Source organism: Nicotiana tabacum, chromosome 13, assembly GCF_000715075.1.
Source record: "Nicotiana tabacum cultivar K326 chromosome 13, ASM71507v2, whole genome shotgun sequence".
Classification (NCBI taxonomy): domain Eukaryota; kingdom Viridiplantae; phylum Streptophyta; class Magnoliopsida; order Solanales; family Solanaceae; genus Nicotiana; species Nicotiana tabacum.
Genome location: NC_134092.1, coordinates 109,607,349 through 109,628,586, shown reverse-complemented (window position 1 = coordinate 109,628,586; position 21,238 = coordinate 109,607,349). Strand labels below are relative to the sequence as shown.

Here is a 21,238-nt window from a genome sequence, read left to right as displayed (position 1 = left end):
CTTATATGCCATTTTCATGTTAAAAATTCATGAAGAAGCAAGAATTTTTAGAAATACTTTTGAATGTTTATTTCATGCTTATGCCATGCTTTACATTTAAGAATATCAGTATGAGTACGTATAGGATGTTCCAGAAAAGATTTAGACTTGAATGGGCAAGAAAGTTGAGAAGTTGATTTAGATCCTAGCGAGGTCGCACAGAATAATTTATTATTAAAGTATTTTTTTTGGGAGTATCCTCTATTCTGAAAAGGAGTCATTGTTCAGGCCGAGGGTACCGATCAAGGCGTTGACTTCCTGAAACTACTTGTGCCAAAGTAGGGAGCACACGAGCCAATGGTCTTATTTCTGAAAATTTGCCTAGCCAGGCTAAGGTATCATACATGAGAGCTGAGAACCATGAAGCGGGTGGCATCTCGTGGATTGGGCCTATTTGATCAGGTTGGGATCGAACCCATGCCGATCATACAGTAAGACATAAATAAGTAAGGATAGTTGGAACTCCCGAAGAATAAAGTGAAGTATTTTTTAGATAAGAAAGAAAAAGAAAATAATTTCTTTTAGAATACTCATACACTGTTGTTATTCAATTATTTTAAAATTGTTCTTAGAAGCGTTATGTTTTTCATGCCTTTAGAATCTTTGCTTATAATGTATATTTTATTAAAGTTCTGTCCCCTGTCGTTGAGACTCACTGAGTACAATGGATGGTATAAGAGCCATTTTTGTGTCAGCTTTGCCGATGGTGGGTCAGAGTTCAACTGAGTTTAGGTAAATCCTGGTTAGGTGGGGCAAACCTCAGTGCTGAGTCTAGGCGAATCCCATGCGGTGGGGCAAACCTCAGCGAGGATTCTAAGTCTATAAGAGGGGGTGTATGTAACACCCCGGACTTTAGAGAGAGTCCCACATCGGCAAAACACAAGAGGGATGTTGGGTATATAAGTTAATAAGCCTTAGACCCCAGTGACACATTTTAAACTCGTGAGGGCCTAGGCCCAGAGCTGACAATATCACTAGCAGGCTGGGCTGTTACATTTAAGGTGACGTTAGCAGCAATTAATTTGGAAGGGAGAGCACTACAATGGCATAAATCATTGTTGAAGGCAAGGATGGACAGATTACCCAACTTGAACGATATGTTCGAGCCCTTCAACTAAAGTTTGCTGATAATCTGTATGATGATCCTATGGCTGAGTTAATTTCCTTAAAGCAAACTGGTTCTGTATAAGAATTTGTGGATAAATTTGTTGGAATGATTAATCATGTTGAATTGAGTGAGGAATATCCAATTAGGTTTTTTAAAGGGATTGAGGCCTGATATTGAGGTTTAAGTGCGTATGCTTACACCTAGAAACCTCACGAGGGCTTAAAGTTTAGCTAGACTGGCTGAACTGTCTTTAAAGTTGCAAAGGGAACAAAATCAACTAATTTCAAGGAACACCAAACCTCTGCTTCTCAGTCCTAACTCTTCTTAGCAGTCAAGGAATTACTCTCAAAACTCGAGTAATAATAGTAGTAGAGGAGCATAAGGAAGCAAATTCATGACTAACTCAGGTCGACCTACAATGAAAACTTCAAGAAGATTGACCCCTGCAGAGATGGATGAGAATAGAGCACAATGGTTATGTTGTTGGTGTGATGAGAAATATATTCTTGGGCATAACTGTAAAAAAAGAAGCAACTATTCATTCTTAAAGTGGATGAAGATGTGGAGGAATGAGTTAGAAGAAAGCTTGGTTGAGCTAACTGAGGGTAATGAGTCTCCATTAAGTTCTCAAATGTCAGTGCATACTCTTGATGGCACCACTAATTACAGGACCGTGAGGGTAAGAGGAGGAGTAAAAGGAAATGTGGTACATGTTTTGATCGACTCAGGGTCAACACACAACTTTATGGATCTGTATTTTGCTAAGAGATTGGGGTGCGGATTAGACTGAATCCCAACCTTCTCTGTAGCAGTAGCTAGTGGAAACAGGATTTACAGTTCACTAATGAGCAAAGATGTGGCCTGAAAAATGCAAGGTGTGGAGTTTAGGTCAGATATGTTGGTAATGCCTTTAGGGGGAGGTGGAACTGATGTGGTTCTGGGCATTCAATGGCTCATTACCTTGGGTGACACAAGGTGGAATTTCAGATAACTAAAAATGAAATTTAGTATTGGAGGTAAGAAGGTTTCATTGAGAGGAAGCCAACCAGAAGAGTCTAGATTGATTGTGGAACAAAGAATGGGAAAATTATTGAATAAGTCTGGAAAACTAAGCATGATGCTTGTGGCTCACATACAAACCAATGAACAAGAGAGTCTGTTCCTTCTTTCTCAGCAGTTGGAGGTTTCTAATGACCTACAAAAGTTGTTAGATCAGTATTTAGACCTCTTTAAAACACCTACACAATTGCCTCCACACAGAAGCCATGATCACATAATAGGGTTAAAGGAAGGAGTCTCTCCTATTAATGTACGACCCTACAAGTATCCAACTACACAAAAAGATGAGATTGAAAAGATGATCCAGGAAATGCTAGACTCTGGAGTAATCAGACCAAGTGTAAGTCCTTACTCCTCTCCTATAGTCATGGTTAAAAAGAAAGATGGTACTTGGAGACTTTGTATTGATTATAGATAATTAAACAACAATACTATCAAGGACAAATTTTCAATGAAAAAGTATAGAGGAGCTGTTAGATGAACTAGGGGTTCCAAATACCTTTTTAAGATAGACTTAAGGTCTGGCTACCACCAAATTATAATGGATGATATAGATACTGACAAGATAGCCTTCAGGTCACACAATGTGCATTATGAATTTGTAGTTATGTCATTTGGTTTGACTAATATCCCCTCCACCTTTCAGAGTTTAATGAACACAGTTTTTCAGTCCTATTTGAGGAAATTTATCCTAGTGTTCTTTGATGATATATTAGTATACAACCCCTCTTGGTCAGATCACCTAGTGCATTTGGAGCAGGCATTCAAACTCTTACAAGACAATTGCTTATTTGTTAAATTAAGTAAATGTCAGTTTGGTCAAACATAGGTAGATTACCCGGGGCATGTGATTACTCAAGAAGGGGTAACTGCTGATTCTGGTAAAGTCAAAGTTATGTTAGACTGGCCTACTCCTCCATAAGCCAAAGAATTGAGAGGATTCCTGGGCTTAACAGGTTATTATAAGAGGTTCGTTAGGGGAAATGGAGTAATAGCCAGACCACTAACTGAATTGCTCAAGAAAGATAAATTTTTATGGACTGAGTCAGCTACTTCATTTGAACAATTGAAGGCATCAATTACTACCACCCTTGTGTTAGTACTTCCTGATTTTGGTGCAGAGTTATTCATTTAGACTGATGCTTCTGGAGTGGGTTTTGGAGCAGTGCTGATGCAAAAGGGTCATCCCTTAGCCTACATGATCAAGGTTTTGAGAAGTAAACACCAATTATTATCAGTATATGAGAGGGAGATGATGGCTATAGTGACAGCTATCCAGAAATGGAGACCTTACTTGATTGGAAAACACTTTACTGTGAGAACTAATCATCAGAGTCTCAAATACCTCCTAGAGCAGAGAATTTCTACACCTAGTCAGCAGAAATGGTTAGCCAAATTGATGGGGTACGACTACACTATTATATACAAAAAGGGACAAGAAAATCAGGTGGCAGATGTTCTATTTAGATTACTTGAAAGCCAACCATAACTGCAAACATTGTCATATGTGTACTCTGACTTCTAAGATAAAATAAAGGAGTCTTATGTCAATGATCATCATTTGCAAAAGCTGATTAACCAACTGACTCAAGACCCTTTATCTAAACCTGCCTATATGCTGAAGGATGGAGTTCTATACATGAATGGAAGGATAATAGTGGGTGCTGATAAAGAGTTAAAGGAGCAAATATTGTACTTTTTACATGACAACGCAATTGGAGGTCACTCAGGCATGATAGCAACCTTTTAGAGGATCCATCAACTATATTATTGGAGGAAGCTGAAGTTTTATGTTTATGAACATATTAAAAGATGTGAAACCTATCAAAGGTGTAAAGGAGAAAACGTGAGTAGCCCAGTACTGCTTCAACCATTGCCCATTCCAGAAAGAGTGTGGCATGACATCAGCATGGACTTTATTAAAGGCCTACCTAAGTCCTTTATTAAATAAGTAATCTTAGTAGTAGTGGACAGACTAAGTAAATATGCTCATTTCATCAGTTTGAAGCATCCTTACACATCAACTTCAGTGGCTCAAGCCTACATGGAGAATGTCTACAAACTACATGGCCTACCTAGACTATTGTTAATGACAGAGATGTAGTGTTCTTAAGCAAGTTCTGGAAATATCTCTTTGAGGTACAAGAAGTTCAACTTCATCATTCAACAGATTATCATCCTCAGTCAGATGGGCAAACTGAAGCAGTGAACAAATGTGTAGAAGGGTACCTCAGGTGCATGTGTAATGACAGACCAAAGGATTGGACACACTGGCTATTCATAGCATAATGGTGGTATAACATAACATACCACTCTGCCACTAAACTGACTCCATTTGAAATTCTATATGGACAGAAGCCACCCACTCATATGCCATATATCACTTACAGCTCTTTAGTGGAGGTAGTTGATAGAAGTCTACAGGAAAAAGAAAGTACCAGCTGACTTTTGAAGCACCATTTGCAGCTAGCACAATCAAGGATGAAGTCACAGGTAGACAAAGGAAGGTCCTTCAAAGAATTTGCAGTGGGAGATATGGTCTTTGTAAGGTTGCAACCTTACAAACAAATGTCTTTAAAAGGTCACTCCTATCACAAGCTGAGTCCCAAGTACTTTGGGCCATTTCAGGTGATGAAACTATTGGTTCTGTGGCCTATCAATTGGATTTACCTGCTCATGCTAAGATCCATTCCACCTTCCATGTATCACAACTGAAGAAGCATATTGGAGCTGGCCCTGTGGTTGCTGAACTGCCAGTAGCTTTATCACCTCATAGGTATATTATCTTGGAACTTGAATCAATTTTGGAATCCAGAACTGTGCCTAAAGGAAGCAGAACTGTGACACAATTCCTAGTAAAGTGGTTCAATTTCCCAGCAGAAGACAGCACTTGGATGGATGCTCATAGCTTTAAACAAGAATTTCCTGCCTTTGTCCTTGAGGACAAGGACTTTTAGCGGGGGGATTTGTTATATACCAAAGTAGTTAAGGGTAATAGAAGTCATTGTAAATAGTTAGTAAGGGGCATAACAGTCTTTGTACTCGAAAAGTTAGTTATAGTTAGTTGAGCGCCTGAAGGTAGTTAGGAGGTGGTTAGGAGATGTTAGTGAGATTTTAATAAAAGGAAAGCACCAGCTGAATTGTGGGGATATTCCGAATAATAGATATTTACTCTTCTTCACTAACTCCTAAATTCTAGAACAAGACTGTTCAGAAGCCATTCACTCTCTTGGTTTCTTAGATCTCTACAGAATTGTGCTTAACTTCGATTAAGCACATAACACCCATATTAGATATTAGTTCTCTATATACTTAAATAATGATACATACCAATGGCAAAGCAGACTCATCACTCCAGATTCAAATTTCAGATTTTTGTTCCAATTCCTCAATGGCAACAATGACATCATTGGCTGGAAATCATTAAAACGGGGCAATTCGCCCGGCAGCAAATTTTTCACCTAGTCTGTGGGGAGATATCATTAGCTATTCTGCTATGGATAATCAGGTATTTAACTAACTATTATCGGCTTCTCTATTTCTTTTAGTCAGCCTTTTTCATTATTTATTAGGACAATTCGGTGTATAAATTATTCATCCCGCGTTCATGCAGAGTCGGAAAAAGGGTCGCATCCAGGGAGTGTAATGTAAACAGCCTACCCTAATGCAAACATTAGTGGCTACTTCCACGAATCAAATTTATTATTTACTACTTTGACAAAATTGTTAGCAATGAGCATTAGTTACTGGGCTCCGAGAAAAATATAGAGAAGGTTGAAACTTTGAAAGACGAAGTGAAGCACATAATAATGAGTATTCGAAGTGACACCGTAAACATTTGATTGATATTCTTGAACGCCTTGGTATTTCGGATCACTTTGAAGAGGAGGTAAAAGATCAAATAGGCTAGTTGGTTAATCTAAATGTCATTCATGAAGAGGATGAACTATATAATGTTGCGTTATATTTTCGATTGTTTAGACAACATGGCTATCCAATCTCTTCTGGTATATATTTTTATGTGTACATATTACAATTTTATTTAATTTAAATGAATGTTTTAAGTTTGTTTTAACAAAAATATTTTGTGAATTATATCATTTCAACCAGTTCAAGGACAACAGTGGAAAATTCAAGGAAACTTTACTTAAAGATGTAAAGGGTATGCTAAATCTGTATGAAGTAGTGATCACGCCCAACTATGCCTTATAAAAAGGACTAAGCGGTCGTTGCAAATATAATCCGATTTACAAGTCTGGAGTCGAATCCCACAGAGAACTAAGGCTTAGCTACAACTGTTCAATATTGCTAAAAAACACAAGTCCAAACAATTTTCTAATTATAGAGATTATAATATTTATTTCTAACTAATTAACTAACAACTATTATAAAGCAGTAAAATTATCAACTAACAATGATAAAATTTGAGACAAGACTAAGGAGGTCTAGAGTTATTATTTCCCCAATTGTCGGAATCTTTTCCTCTACGTTTTCTATAAATTTGCCTAAATCTTCTTTATCGATCATGAGCACTCTGACTGTCGTAATTCTCTTCCGAGTAATTACCACAATTTACTAGACATATTCTCCCGAATTACGCTAGCTGGCATTAAGTACGGCTCACTCAGATCGCACCAAAGTTTCGTTCTCCCTAATCCCACCTTTAAACCCTTCCGTATTGATCCTTCATATACGTTAAGAGTGATGTTGTTCAACAACTACTTAAATATGCACTCTCTCCCGAGTAATACATACTAAATAGGCACAGCTCAATTGAGGGCCCTTCAATCAATCACAATAATATTATAGTTGAACAAACAGAGAAAATACTACGGCAAATCTATATTAACGTAACAAGAAAATCATCCTTCAATAGATTCCATCAAAACTCTAGATAACAAATTAGCTATTCATAATAGTATGCAAAACTACAATACTAAAATTTATAACCAATCATCGAAATAGGAAGAAGGAAGTGAAAAACTCGTAGAAGAATTCCCCGCCTTGCTCCTAGTGTGTTCTTGCCTCCTTAGGTCAAAATCCCAGATCTAATCTCAGTCCCCTCTCCGTAAAAATGATATTTAATGACTATTTATATGTGTAGGTTAAAGACCTAGATGAAATAGCCAAGTTCAAAATCAAATAGAAGACAAAATGGGCTTAAAACCCGGACCATGCATCGCCACACGAAACGCGCAAAGCAACTTGCGTCAACCGACGCGTCGCGTGCCCAAACGCGAAGATGCAAATGTCGCGTCTCCTGCTTTTGCTTCTGTTGCGTTTACATTTTGCTCAACTCACTTTTCAATTTCTTCTCTTTCTCGTTTCTCCCTTGCTTCTTTCAATTCTTCTTTGTCTTCTTTTGATTTCTTTTGTTCTCTAATTAAATAATTACAACTTCATTCTTATAGTGTATGAAATACACATAAAATTTTTATTTTTTTTTTAATTTCGTCTTTAACGTACCTATACATAAAATAAACTTAATTAAGCACAAATATAATATAGTTTAACATTAAAGCACCTAAATGTAAGGTAAGTAATACACTAAAAATATATAATTATAGCCAAACATCAAGCAGCACAAGTAAGGGAACATCAAGATGAAATATTAGAAGAGGCTCTTTATCTTCAAAAAAGCCCATCTACAACAAATGACACCCTCCTTAATTAGCTCTTCTATTATTGAGAAACAAGTAACACATGCACTCGTGCAATCTCTACATAGAGGCATTCCAAGAGCTGAAGCCCATTTTAACAATTCAATATATGAAGAATGTGAATCAAGAAATGACAAGTTATTGAGGCTTTCCAAACTAGATTATAATTTGTTGCAAGTGCTACACAAGAAAGAACTTAGTGAACTCTCTCAGTAAGCTCTTTATTTTTTTATTTGTGTTCTATGTATTGTAGAGTATTATTGTATACGGTCAAAACCGAGTCTGCCCTTCTTATGACTAATCGAGATTGGAACATGATGGTCCAAGGTTCATCATTGTAATATCGAGCCATGATACGAAGTTAGGTTGTCGAGCTCGAGCCCCAGAGACCGATCAATATCGAGATCGACCAAAATCGAGCTCGAAACCTAGAGACCGATCAATATCGAGATCGACCAAAATTGAGCTCGAAACCTAGAGACCGATCAAATACCGAGACCGATCAAGATAGAGATCAAGCCAAGAGACCGATCAATATCGAGATCATCCAAGATCGAGTTCGAGACTCAGAGACCAATCAAGATTAAGACCAGTCAAGATCGAGATCGAGCCAAGAGACAAAAATGCCGTTATAGCCGTAATTGGGGGAGAATCTCGGCGAAAATCACGGCTTGAATCAAGAAAAAGCTAATTAATTAATCTATCATGGGATCTCCACTATATATTTTTAATTATATTCAAAATAGGATTTTTTCACTATATTAAGAGTTGTTATCATTTGTAGAGGAGGCCAGTTGAACATTATTCAGATTCATTGAAATTTACACATCTACCAAATACTATCCTCTTTAGGGCTTTTGATATTGATTCATCTTGTTCTCTTGTCAATCACTCTCTATTCAATTTGGGTTTATATTCATTCTTTTACAGTTAATTTCGATATATCTTTACTTATTTTTTTAATTTGTACCAAGTTATACCATGTATCCTTAGAACTACGTATAAATTCAACTTTATCCATTTTTCAGGTAAATAGTTTGGCGCCCACCGTGGGGCTAAAATTAATAGTGGTTATTTGGTAGGAATCTCTGTAAAACATACTATTTTACACTTGCTCTTGGAAGTGTCTTTGATTTCAGATTAAAAATGACGAACTCTCAATTAATGGCCTGACCTATCGACAGTGAAGCTGGCCTTCAAGATGAGAATAACAATCTGACGCCCGGGGATGAAAGGCCACTCGTCGACCCCGTTGGAACTTGGGTCGTAGAGCCAATTGATGTTAATTCACATGTGGCCATTGAGGCGAACCAACGTTCTGACCCTAAAAATAGCATTCATGGTGGAACTCGATCTGTAGTTCGAAATACCCAAAATTTTGGAGAAGACGGGATCAGTCTGCGTATGATTTTCTAAATGTTGCAAGCTCAACAGGTAGCGATAGCTCAGTTACAGAGCCAAACCCAGGCACCAAGCAGGCCCGAGCCCGGTCCATCCCGAGAAGTCACCCAAATGACGGGGCCACCTGTAGTTAGGTCAAATGAACAAGAATCGGGGACTAATCCCGAAATTATTAAGATGCTCGAGGAACTGAAAAATGAATAGAATCAGGAGAAAAGAGGATTGAAGCAAACGACAAAAAGGTAGAAACTTATAACTCTAGGGTTGATCATATTCCTGAGGCACCACCAATATTGAAGGGCTTGGATTCCAAAAAATTTGTACAAAAGCCCTCCACCCCCGAGCGCTGCTCCCAAACCGATCCCCAAGAAATTCCGCATGCCCGAAATTCCTAAATATAATGGAACGACCGACCCCAATGAACATATCACCTCTTACACATGTATCATTAAAGGGAACGATCTAGAGGATGACGAGATCAAATCCATATTATTAAAGAAGTTCGGGGAAACCCTATCAAAGGGAGCAATGATATGGTGTCATAATTTACCATCTAACTCTATCGATTCTTTTGCCATGCTTGCAGATTCTTTTATAAAAAAACACGCTGGAGCCATAAAGGTCGAGGCCAGGAAGTCGGACCTTTTCAAGGTAAGGCAAAAAGATAACGAGATGCTAAGAGAGTTCGTATCTTGTTTCCAAATGGAACGAATAGATCTACCACCAATCACTGACGATTGGGCCGTTCAAGCTTTCACCCAAGGACTGAACGAATGAAGCTCAATGGCTTCATGGCAGTTGAAGCAGAACTTGATTGAGTGCCCAATTGTTACCTGGGCCGATGTACACAATCGATATCAATCGAAGATCAGAGTCGAGGATGACCAGTTGGATTCTAGGTCTGTTATTAAAAGGGACATCGACCGAGAACCGAGGTCGAACATGGACCCATACCGGCCGTATAATGGAGAACGTAGGGGCAACAAACCGGGACGCAATTCCATACGAGGAGAAAAGAGAAGTGATCGAGGCCAAGGGTCTCGAGGGCTGATGAACAAGAATGGTTTCTACAGGCATACCGGACCTAAGGAAGCATCGCGATTGTCAGAATATAACTTTAATATTGATGCATCCGCCTTCGTATTGGCTATTGGACGCATCAAAGATACTAAATGGCCTCGACCTCTACAGACCGATCCCGTCCATAGAAATCCCAATCAAATGTGAAAATATCATGGCACCGATGGCCACAGAACGGAAGATTGCAGGCAGTTGAGAGAAGACGTAGCCCAATTATTCAATGAAGGGCACCTTCGAGAGTTTTTAAGTGATTGGACCAAGAATCACTTCAAAAAAAGAGAGTTCAATAGACAAAACGAACAAGAAGAGCCGCAACACATTATTCACATGATCATCGGAGGGATCGACGTCCCCCAAGGGCTAGTGTCTAAACGCACTAAGGTATCGACTGTAAGAGAGAAGCGATCTCGAGCTCAGGATTACATACCTAAAGGAACCTTGTCCTTTAATGACGAAGACGCATAAGGTATCATGAAGCCCCATAACGATGCACTGGTAATATCTGTACTTATGAATAAAACTCGAGTTAAGCGTGTGTTAATTGATCCAGGTAGTTCAGCCAACATCATTCGATCGAGGGTCGTAGAGCAACTCGGTCTACAAGACCAGGTCGCGGCCGCAACCCTGGTATTAAATGGATTCAACATGGCATATGAAACTACTAAGGGCGAGATAATTTTTCCAATAAATATAGACGAGACCATCCAAGAAATAAAATTCCATGTAATCGAGGGCGACAGTATAACGCCCTATTCGGGAGGCCGTGGATCCACAACATGAGAGCAGTACCCTCAACTCTTCACCAGGTTCTAACATTCCCAACACCAGAGGGAATTAAAACAATCTACGGGGAGCAATCAGCTACAAAGGAAGTGTTTGCCGTCGATGAAGTGATTCCGATATCATCGCTCTCATCGACAAAGGGATCGAATTCGAAGGAAAAACAGGATACAAAATAGCAATCATAAACGTGAGACTCGACCCAACTAGAGAAGTAGAAGACTGATGAAGATGATGATTATGGGATCCCTTGATCCTTCATGGTCCCCGATAATTCCGATGCTACCAAATCAACGGTCGAAGAACTGGAGCAAATCACGCTAATCGAACATCTGCCCGAACGAAAGGTATACCTGGGCACGGGGTTAAATCCCGAGCTTAGGAAAAAGCTTATTCAATTTCTTATAGATAACATGGACTGTTTCTCTTGGTCCTACCTTGACATGACAGGGATCCCACCGGAAATCACCACTCAGAGACTAAGCTTGGATCCGAAATTCCATCCAGTAAAGCAAAAAAGAAGGCCCCAGTCCGAGGTCAAACATGCCTTCATCAAGGACGAGGTAACCAAACTTCTTAAAATAGTATCCATTCGAGAAGTAAAATACCCCGAATGGCTAGCAAACATGGTGGTAGTCCCTAAGAATGGAAACAAACTTAGAATGTGTAAAAGATTATAAAGACCTGAATAAAGTCCGCCCTAAGGATTCTTTTCCTTTGCCTAATATTGATCGTATGATCGATGCCATGACCGGCCACGACTCTCTATTTTCTCGATGCCTACTCCGGGTACAACCAGATACAGATGAGCCCGGAGGATCAGGAAAAAACTTCATTTATCACTAAGTACGGTACCTACTGTTATAAGGTAATGCCATTCGGTCTAAAAAGTGCTAGTGCAACTAATCAACACCTAGTGAACCGAATGTTCGAAGAACAAATAGGAAAATCAATGGAAGTTTATATTGATGACATGTTAGTTAGGTCACTGAGAGTAGATGACCATTTAAAGCATTTACAAGAAACTTTTGATACACTGAGGGAGTACAATATGAAACTCAACCCCGAAAAATGTGCATTTGGGGTCGGCTCGGGCAAGTTTCTTGGTTTCATAGTGTCCAATCGGGGAATCGAGATCAACCCCTATAAAATCAAAGCTATCGAAGATATTACGATAGTGGCTAATGTAAATGACGTGCAGAGGCTAACGGGACAAATAGCCGCCCTAAGACGATTCATTTCATGATCTTTAGATAGGAGCCACCGAGTTTCTCACTACTTAAGAAGAAGAGCAATTTTGCATTGACTTTGGAATGCCAGCAAGCCTTGGAGGAACTAAAGCGGTATTTATCTAGCCTGCTGCTGCTTCATACCCCGAAAGTGGACGAACAACTCTACCTGTACTTAGCTGTCTCGGAGATAGTTGTAAGTGGAGTCCTGGTTCGAGAATAACAAGGTACGCAATTCCCTATTTATTATGTCAGTCGAACCTTAGGTGAGGCCGAAACTAGATATCCACACTTAGAGAAAAATTAGCGCTTGCTTTAATAAGCGCCTATAGAAAACTAAAACCATATTTCCAATGTCATCCGATATGTGTTGTAATAACTTATCCTCTTCGAAATATTATATACAAACCCGAGCTTTCGGGCCGATTGGCCATAGAAATTAGTTGGTACGATATTGAGTATCGACCCCGAACCGCCATTAAATCTTGGCGGACTTCGTGGCTGACTTTACGCCGGCCTTCGTACCCGAGATTGAAAAAGAACTACTGATAAAATCGGGTATATCTTCGGGAGTCTGGACCCTCTTTACGGATGATGCTTCGAACGCGAAGGGGTCCGGACTAGGCATCGTGCTCAAATCACCCACAGGTAATGTAGTTAGACAGTCTATCAGAACTACAAAATTGACTAACAATGAGGCCGAGTATGAGGCCATGATTTCAGGTCTCGAACTAGCTAGAAGCTTGGGAGCAGAAGTCGTAGAGGCTAAGTGTGATTCCCTCCTCATGGTAAACCAAGTTAACGGGACTTTTGAAGTCCGAGAAGATCGAATGCAGAGGTACCTGGATAAACTATAGGTGACTCTATATCGATTTAAGGAATGGACCTTGAAACATGTACCCCGAGAACTGAACAACGAGGCCGATGCTCTTGCAAACTTGGGTTCATCGGTCGAAGATGACGAACTCAACTCGAGGACTATCGTACAACTCATGAGATCGGTAATCGAAGAAGGTCACGCCGAGATAAACTCCACAAGTTTAACCTGGGATTAGAGAAATAAATACATAGAGTACTTAAAGAACGGGAAGCTTCCATCAGATCCAAAGTAATCGAGAGCTCTGCGCACAAAGGCATCACGATTCACTCTGTCCGAAGATGGAACGCTGTTTAGAAAGACGTTCGATGGACCATTGGCAATATGTTTGGGACCGGGAGATACCAACTATATCTTGTGGAAATCATTTCGGTGCCGATTCGCTGATTCACAAAGTAATCAGAGCAAGGTATTACTGGACCGATGTGGGCAAGGATGCAAGAGAGTTCGTTCGAAAATGCGAAAAATACCAAAGGCGTGCGCCCATGATTCATCAACCCGGGGAACTACTCCACTCGGTCCTATCCCCATTGCCCTTCATGAAATGGGGAATGGACATCGTCGGTCCTCTCCCATAGGCCCTAGGTAAAGCTCAGTTTATTTTGTTTATGACTGATTATTTCTCTAAATGGGTTAAAGCACAGGCTTTCGAGAAAATCAGAGAAAAGGAAGTCATAGACTATATTTGGGACCACATGATATGTCGATTCGGGATGCAATCCTAGATTGTATGTGATAATGGAAAATAATTCATTGGCAGCAAAGTTACTAAATTTCTCGAGGATCACAAGATTAAAAGGATCCTATCAACACCATATCATCCCAGCGAGAACGGACAAGCCGAATCAACCAACAAAACCATCAACCAAAATCTTAAGAAGAGACTGACCGACGCCAAAGGAAAATGGAGAGAAATACTACCTGAGGTCCTATGGGCATATCGAACAACATCGAAATCTAGTACCGGAGCAACACCGTTCTCATTGGTTTATGGCACCAAAGCTCTGATCCCGGTCGAAGTCGGAGAGCTTAGTATCAGGTTTTAATATGCAACTGAGGAGTCAAATAACGAGATCATGAGTACGAGCCTAGAACTGTTGGACAAAAGACGAGAAGCCGCTCTAGTTCGATTAGCCGCCCAAAAACAACAGATCTAAAGGTACTACAATCAAAGAACTGGTCTTCGATATTTTAACATCGGGGACTTGGTGTTAAGAAAATTCATCCTCAATACCCGAAATTCGAATGAAGGAAAACTGGGTCCGAACTGGGAAGGACCGTATCAGGTTCTCGAAATCGTCGAAAAAGGATCCTACAAGCTCGGTATAATAAACGGCAAACAACTACCGAACAATTGGAACATATCGCACCTAAAACGATACTATTGCTAAGGTACGGCCCTCCCATGTCCATTTGTATTTCAAAACTAACCCTTTCAGGTGTTCGACCAAAAAACAACGGTGGATTCTTTAACACGAAGCCTTTAGATCTGAAAGCATGCATTGCACTCTTTTTTCCTTAGTCCGATTTTGTCCCAAATAGATTTTCCGGTGAGGTTTTTAATGAGGCAACCGTTGATCATGCTAACTTAGAATAATCCAATAGTATCCGAGGCCTCTTTACAATCAACCTCGAATACTGGTGGGCATTACCCTCGAATATCAAGTTTGATACAAAGAAGTTACTTCATGGGAACATGCTCTCGATAGAAAAAATTTGTAAGGGCCAAACGGTCAAACGAACCATGCCTGCGTAGTTTGATCGAGCCCTGGCACAAAACATGTACGCATGTATAATTATTCATAAAGATAAGTATTCTTCTTTACCGATATCTCATAACTTGCAAAAATTTCTTCTATTTTACAATTTCATATCCTCGATCTATTATGTAAGCAGGCTTAAGGGCCGATGATTACCCCGGCAATTGGGGACTGCCGACCAAAAAATAAACAAGATCGAATTATATAAACTCCAGGATCATAAGACCTTTTAGGCAACCCTCGATTTTCTAGGCCACGGCCACCCCACTCGGGGAGTGACACTTCGGGCAAGCTTGAAGTAAAATGGGAAAATAAGCCCAAGAGGCAAATCCCGAACTAAAAAGGCTACGGCCGAACCAACACGGGTCGGAGATGTCCGAATTCCATAACAAAACAGGCCTTCGAATTCTTTCATAAATCGGCTGAAAAAGGCTACCCCGGCAAAATCATAAAATGCTTCCATAATATTAAGCCTAAAAAACTCTAAAGAGTACAAAATTGTCCGAACTCTCGAACAATTCCTTATTTCATGCCAGGGCATTACAAATACAAATGATAAACTTTTTTCAAGCAAAAAAGGGGACAAAGCCTTGAACAATCATTTTACAAAATCCTAAGGGCTGTTTTTTTTACCTTGAGTTCGAGAAGACCATCCTCGCTCAAAATACCTAAGGGTTACTTTACTTCGAGTTCGAGCAAGCACTCACTCGATCATAAAGTATAAGGGCTATACTAATTTAGTTCCAATCAAATTGTCTAAACCTCGGACACAATTTGACCTTTGTAAAATACAGAACAACAAAGGAAAAACACAAGAACCAAAAGGGCAAGAAAAGCCTTATAATTATATTCGAAAGTTTTTACAAAAAGCCGAATCGGCCCCAGAAAAAGAAAGAAACATAATGTCCTAAGTGGCCTAATCTTCATCGGAGGATGTGCCCTCGGAATCCTCTCCGTCTTTAGATTCGCCCGAGCTCTCGGAGTCCTCCTCAGGGAAGGCCAGCCTTCGTGCCTTGGTTTCCTCCGCGTTGGCATTTTTAATTTCGGCCGCAACATCAAAGCCCTGAGCACTGACCTCCTCGAGATCTTCCCTCCAAGATTGCCATTTAGCATGTTCGATCATACTCCTAGCCTTGGCCTGATTGGCCTCAATGTCGATCCTGAACTGGGCCACTTTAGCATCAGCTTTTTTATTAACCTCGGCCACCTCAGATCTAGCCACTTCGAGTTCATTGGCCAAGCCTGCCTTATCTGAAGTGGCCAAGACCAACTGATGCTGAAGCTCCTAAATCTTTTCGATCTGCACCAAGGCGTTTTCTCTTGCAGCCCGAAGCTGGGCCTCAGCCGACTCCAATTGAGCTTGAACGACCTCCTTTTTTGAGGCAAGGATGTCCATATTCTTTTTGAATTCTTCTGCCTTGGCCAGTAACCCATCTACCTGCGAATTGAGCCGTCCGATCTGCTCGAGCCTTTGCCGAACCTGCAGAATCGGATCATTAGTGGTTATCTCCAATTCGTCTTCCCTATCGTGAAGAATTCGGAATACCTGCTCAGACATCTCCTCGTGCTCATCCCGAGCCATTGCCAAATCTTCCCAAAGCTTCTCACTGAGAAGTTTGTAGGAGTCACTCTTCTAAGTTTCCGAACATTAGCCCCATGTTCCTCCCAGATTCGGAGAAAAGCCTCGTGATGCAACACCGAGGACTACAAAAATGGGAAACGATGTTAGAATTATTTACAACTCTAAATATAAAAAGAAACAACATAGCTACCATCGAAATTACCCGATTCAGAGCATGTTGGGCCTCGTTGAAAAGGTAAGAGGATCCTACCGCATTCATCACGGTTTGGTCCTCTTCGGTCACAAAGGACCGAAGGTAACTAGCAATCCCCACAGGGGGAGAGAAAACTCTGACATCCTCCGGGACAGAGAGCACTATCTCCCGCTTACAATTGAGATTGGCTCTCAGAGCCGGGAATCGATCCACCAATTTTGGGCCTGATGAAGACCCAATAGAACCCGACCATGGTGCTTTCTTCAGTATCGGCAACCCACTGAACCCGACAATATCCTCCACTGGAAGACTCAAGCCCATCCAGAAAGCCGTGGATATCGGTCGACTCCTGAATACCCTTGTAAGTTCGACCCTCCAGCATGTTGGCATCACGGATCATGGCATCCAAAATCTGAGGGGATCCAGTAATGTCGAATATCCCGAGCTCGTCCCTCAAGATATCTTCTTCTGCCCAAGAAGTCCTGCCCTCGGTCTCCCTTTCAACCACCTCATCTCGGGACAGAACAAAATCAGTTTTTCCTTGTTCGGGAATTACTGCTAGAACTCTCTTATTGACCTCTGCCGATTCGGAGGATTGCTATATCACAACATTGTCCTGCACACAGTCTAACTCCTCTTCTTCTTCATCGGGCTCATCCCTTAATCGATAGATCAAGTACAAAGGTATGATATCTGAGCCCCCCTTGGGCTTGTGAGTTCTCTTCGCCGATTTTTTCTTTTTCGAGACTGGGGAACTTGGTGCATCTTTTCTGTTCTTCTCTTTAACCTACTTTGGGGCAGGAACCTCTTCATCACCAGATGGAGGCCTCATGACAACATCCTTCCTAAGTCCTACAAAGGAAAAAATGGGGGTAAGTAAGTGAAGAAGATTGAACGACAAACAAACTAAGAAAGAGACTTACCATGACTACAGGCCTCCCATCGACCCTTTGATAGTTCCACCCAAGTGCGCTCAGAGTACGGTCTCTGCAGCACAAGACCTTCAACCCACTGTTTAAGGTCTAGAATCGGTTCCGGCATTCGAGTCACAACTGTAACAGAAAAGAAAAAGTAGATCAAGGAAATGAAAGGCAATCACAAATTAAAACACTCGAAGGGAAGTAAGTACTCACCGTTCATATTCCATTTCTCAGGAAACGACATGTCATCGACAGAGATCAGGTCCGAGGTTTTGACTCAAACAAATCGGCCCATCCAACCTCAATCACAAGTCTCGTCTATACTCGAGAACGGTGCTTTGATAGCTCGGCGAGCAAATTTGATTAACCCTCCTCGATAAAGTTGGGGACTATAAAGGCGCATAAGGTGATCGAGGGTGAAAAGACACCCCTCGATTTTGCTTGAGAAGAATCGGAGAAGAATCACTATTCTCTAAAACGAAGGGTGGATTTGGCCAAGGGTCACGTCGTATCTCTTACAAAAGGCGATGATGACAGGGTCTAATGGACCCAACGTGAAAAGATAAGTATAAACACTTAAGAATACATCCACGTTGGTAGTAATTGATTCTTCAGGCGATGAGACTACCACGTGCTTGTCGCCCCACTTACATTCCTGTTTTACTTTATCGAGAATTTTCTCGGTGATTGAACAATGGTACATCGAGATTGGCTCACATCGGCCCGGTATCGAAGAAGGTTTTTCAACCTTAAAATCAATGACAATTGTGCACCCTACCTGAACGAACTCCTCGGGGCGGGGCTTCGCTGCATCCTCACCGCCGGCGGGTCGTGATGAAGAAGCGACCTCTTTTTGCGGCACCGTTTTAGAGGTTTTCACCATTGATGAATAAAGGGAAAGAGAATTAAGGTTGTATATGATGTAAAGTGTATGAAACAGAGGGATTTTTTGAAGAAGACACAAGAATAGAGAAGAAGCTTTTTGAATGAAAAGTTTGGATGAGGATGAGGATTTGAATGTTTATAGGCCTGGTAATGACGGTTCAAAATCGGTAGTGGTCGACCAACGACTGATAGACATTTAATGCCTTGGTAACTGGACTGATGAGACGTTTGTAATGTACGTCATAATTGGGCTCGTCTCTGACATCATCATCCACCAAGTCGAAATTCGGAAATTCATATCATTTCTCGTAATCTTCTTTCCTAGAAACGAGGGGACTATCTGTATACGGTCAAAATCGAGTTTGCCCTTCTTATGACTAATCGAGATTGGAATATGATGGTCCAAGGTTCATCTTTGTAATATCGAGCCATGACGTGAAGATAGGTTGTCGAGCTCGAGCCCCAGAGACCGATCAATATCAAGATCGACCAAAATCGAACTCGAAACCTAGAGACCGATCAATATCGAGATCGACCAAAATTGAGTTTGAAACCTAGAGACGGATCAAATACCGAGACCGACCAAGATCGAGATCAAGCCAAGAGACCGATCAATATCGAGATCGGTCAAGATTGAGTTCGAGACCTAGAGACCAATCAAGATTAAGACCGGTCAAGATCGAGATCGAGCCAAGAGACAAAAAAGCCGTTATAGCCGTAATTGGGGGAGAATCTCGACGGAAATCACGGCTTGAATCAAGGAAAAATTAATTAATTAATCTATCATGGGATCTCCACTATATATTTTTAATTATATCCAAAATGGGATTCCCCCACTATATTAAGAGTTGTTATCAATTGTAGAGGAGGCCATCTGAACATTATTCAGATTCATTGAAATTTACACATCTAGCAAATACTATCCTCTTTGGGGCTTTTGATATTAATTCATCTTGTTCTCTTGTCAATCACTCTCTATTCAATTTGGGTTTGTATTCATTCTTTTTACAGATAATTTCAATATATCTTTACTTATTTTTCCAATTTGTACCAAGTTATACCACATATTCTTAGAACTACGTATAAATTCAACTCTATCCGTTTTTCGGGTAAACAATTATTTAAGCTAACTAAATATTACTTTTATTTAATTTGAAGGTGGTGGAAAGATTTGGATCTTGCATCTAAGCTTTCATATGTTTAGAGACAGAACGGTGGAATGCTTTTTTTGGGCCGTAAGGGTGTATTTCGAACCTCAATATTCTCGTGCTCGAATTATGCTTGCAAAATGCGTAGCTATGATTTCAGTAAATGACGGAACATATGATTCACATGGTACTCTTGATGAACTAGAAGTGTTCACAGAAGCCGTCGACCGGTATGAAAAAATCCATCTTTTATTTCTAACCCACATCTAAAGACTCACGAAAATATTTGATAAATATTTTCAATCATGGCAGGTTGGATGTAAGTGAAATTGATCGACCCTCGACTTATACGAAAGCGGTATATTCAACTCTTTTTAATCTCTTCAAAGAATATGACATCAAAGTAAAGAAACAAAATATAAGTTTCAATGGAATTTATTACGTCAAAGAGGCTGTATGATCACTTAAAACTCTAATATTATATATAATTTTCCTTTCATTTTATGATTTTAATTAATATTATTATAATTCTTGAATAGATGAAAGAAATCCGGAGGAGTTACTACACTGAAGCACAATGGTTCATCAAAGGGAAAAGTCCACCATTTGAAGAATACCTAAGCAATGCACTCATCACTGGAACTTATTACCTACTTGCTCCAGCTTCATTATTGGGCATGAAATCAGCTTCAAAGGCATCATTTGATTGGATGATGAATAAACCTAAAATTCTTGTGGTTTCTGCATTAATTGGTTGAGTCATTGATGACGTTGCAACTTACAAGGTATTGATATATAAATTAAATTACGTTTCAGTTCCAAACAAGATGAGAATTTGTTAATGTTTTTATGATCGATCTATTCTTTTCTTTTATTTTATATATATATATATATATATATATATATATATATATATATATATATATATATATATATATATATGAGAGAGAGAGAGAGAGAGAGAGAGAGAGAGAGAGAGAGAGAGAGAGGGAATAGAATGCTATATGAAAGAGCACAATGTAACAGTGGTAGAAGAAAGTGCACAACTTACTGAAATAGGCCTACTAATTCTATGCCATTTGAGATCTTGAAGCCTATCGTAAATCTCACACGTCTAATTGATGTGGTTTACACAAATAATGAAGATGGATATAGAAATCCAAAGAATAATGTGAAATCTATAATTGAAGCCTTATTCGTCAATCCCATTAACATGCAGGGAACTCAATGAAAGATGGTGTAACAATTCGACTGGTCGTTTTGGGCTTTACCATTTCATTCGGCAGTTTGAGACTTTAAGTAGCTTCATATTATATATTATGACATGCATGTATGGTTGGTTCCGGTTTTCGAGCGGTTTGGGATTGATTTGGAAGAATGATTCTCGTTTTAGAAGTTTTAAGTTAGAAGAGTTGACCAAGGTTTGACTTTTGGGTAAATAGACTCGGAATCGGGTTTTGATTGTTCCGATAGATTCATATGATAATTTTGGACTTGTACGTATGTTTGGATTTGAT

At 40.0% G+C, this 21,238-nt stretch overlaps 1 pseudogene; it reads left to right on the top strand.

The window, feature by feature from the left end:
• Window positions 1–5,412: 5,412 nt before the first annotated feature.
• Window positions 5,413–20,952, top strand: LOC107773534 (viridiflorene synthase-like; annotated as a pseudogene).
• The last annotated feature ends 286 nt before the right edge of the window (window positions 20,953–21,238 follow it).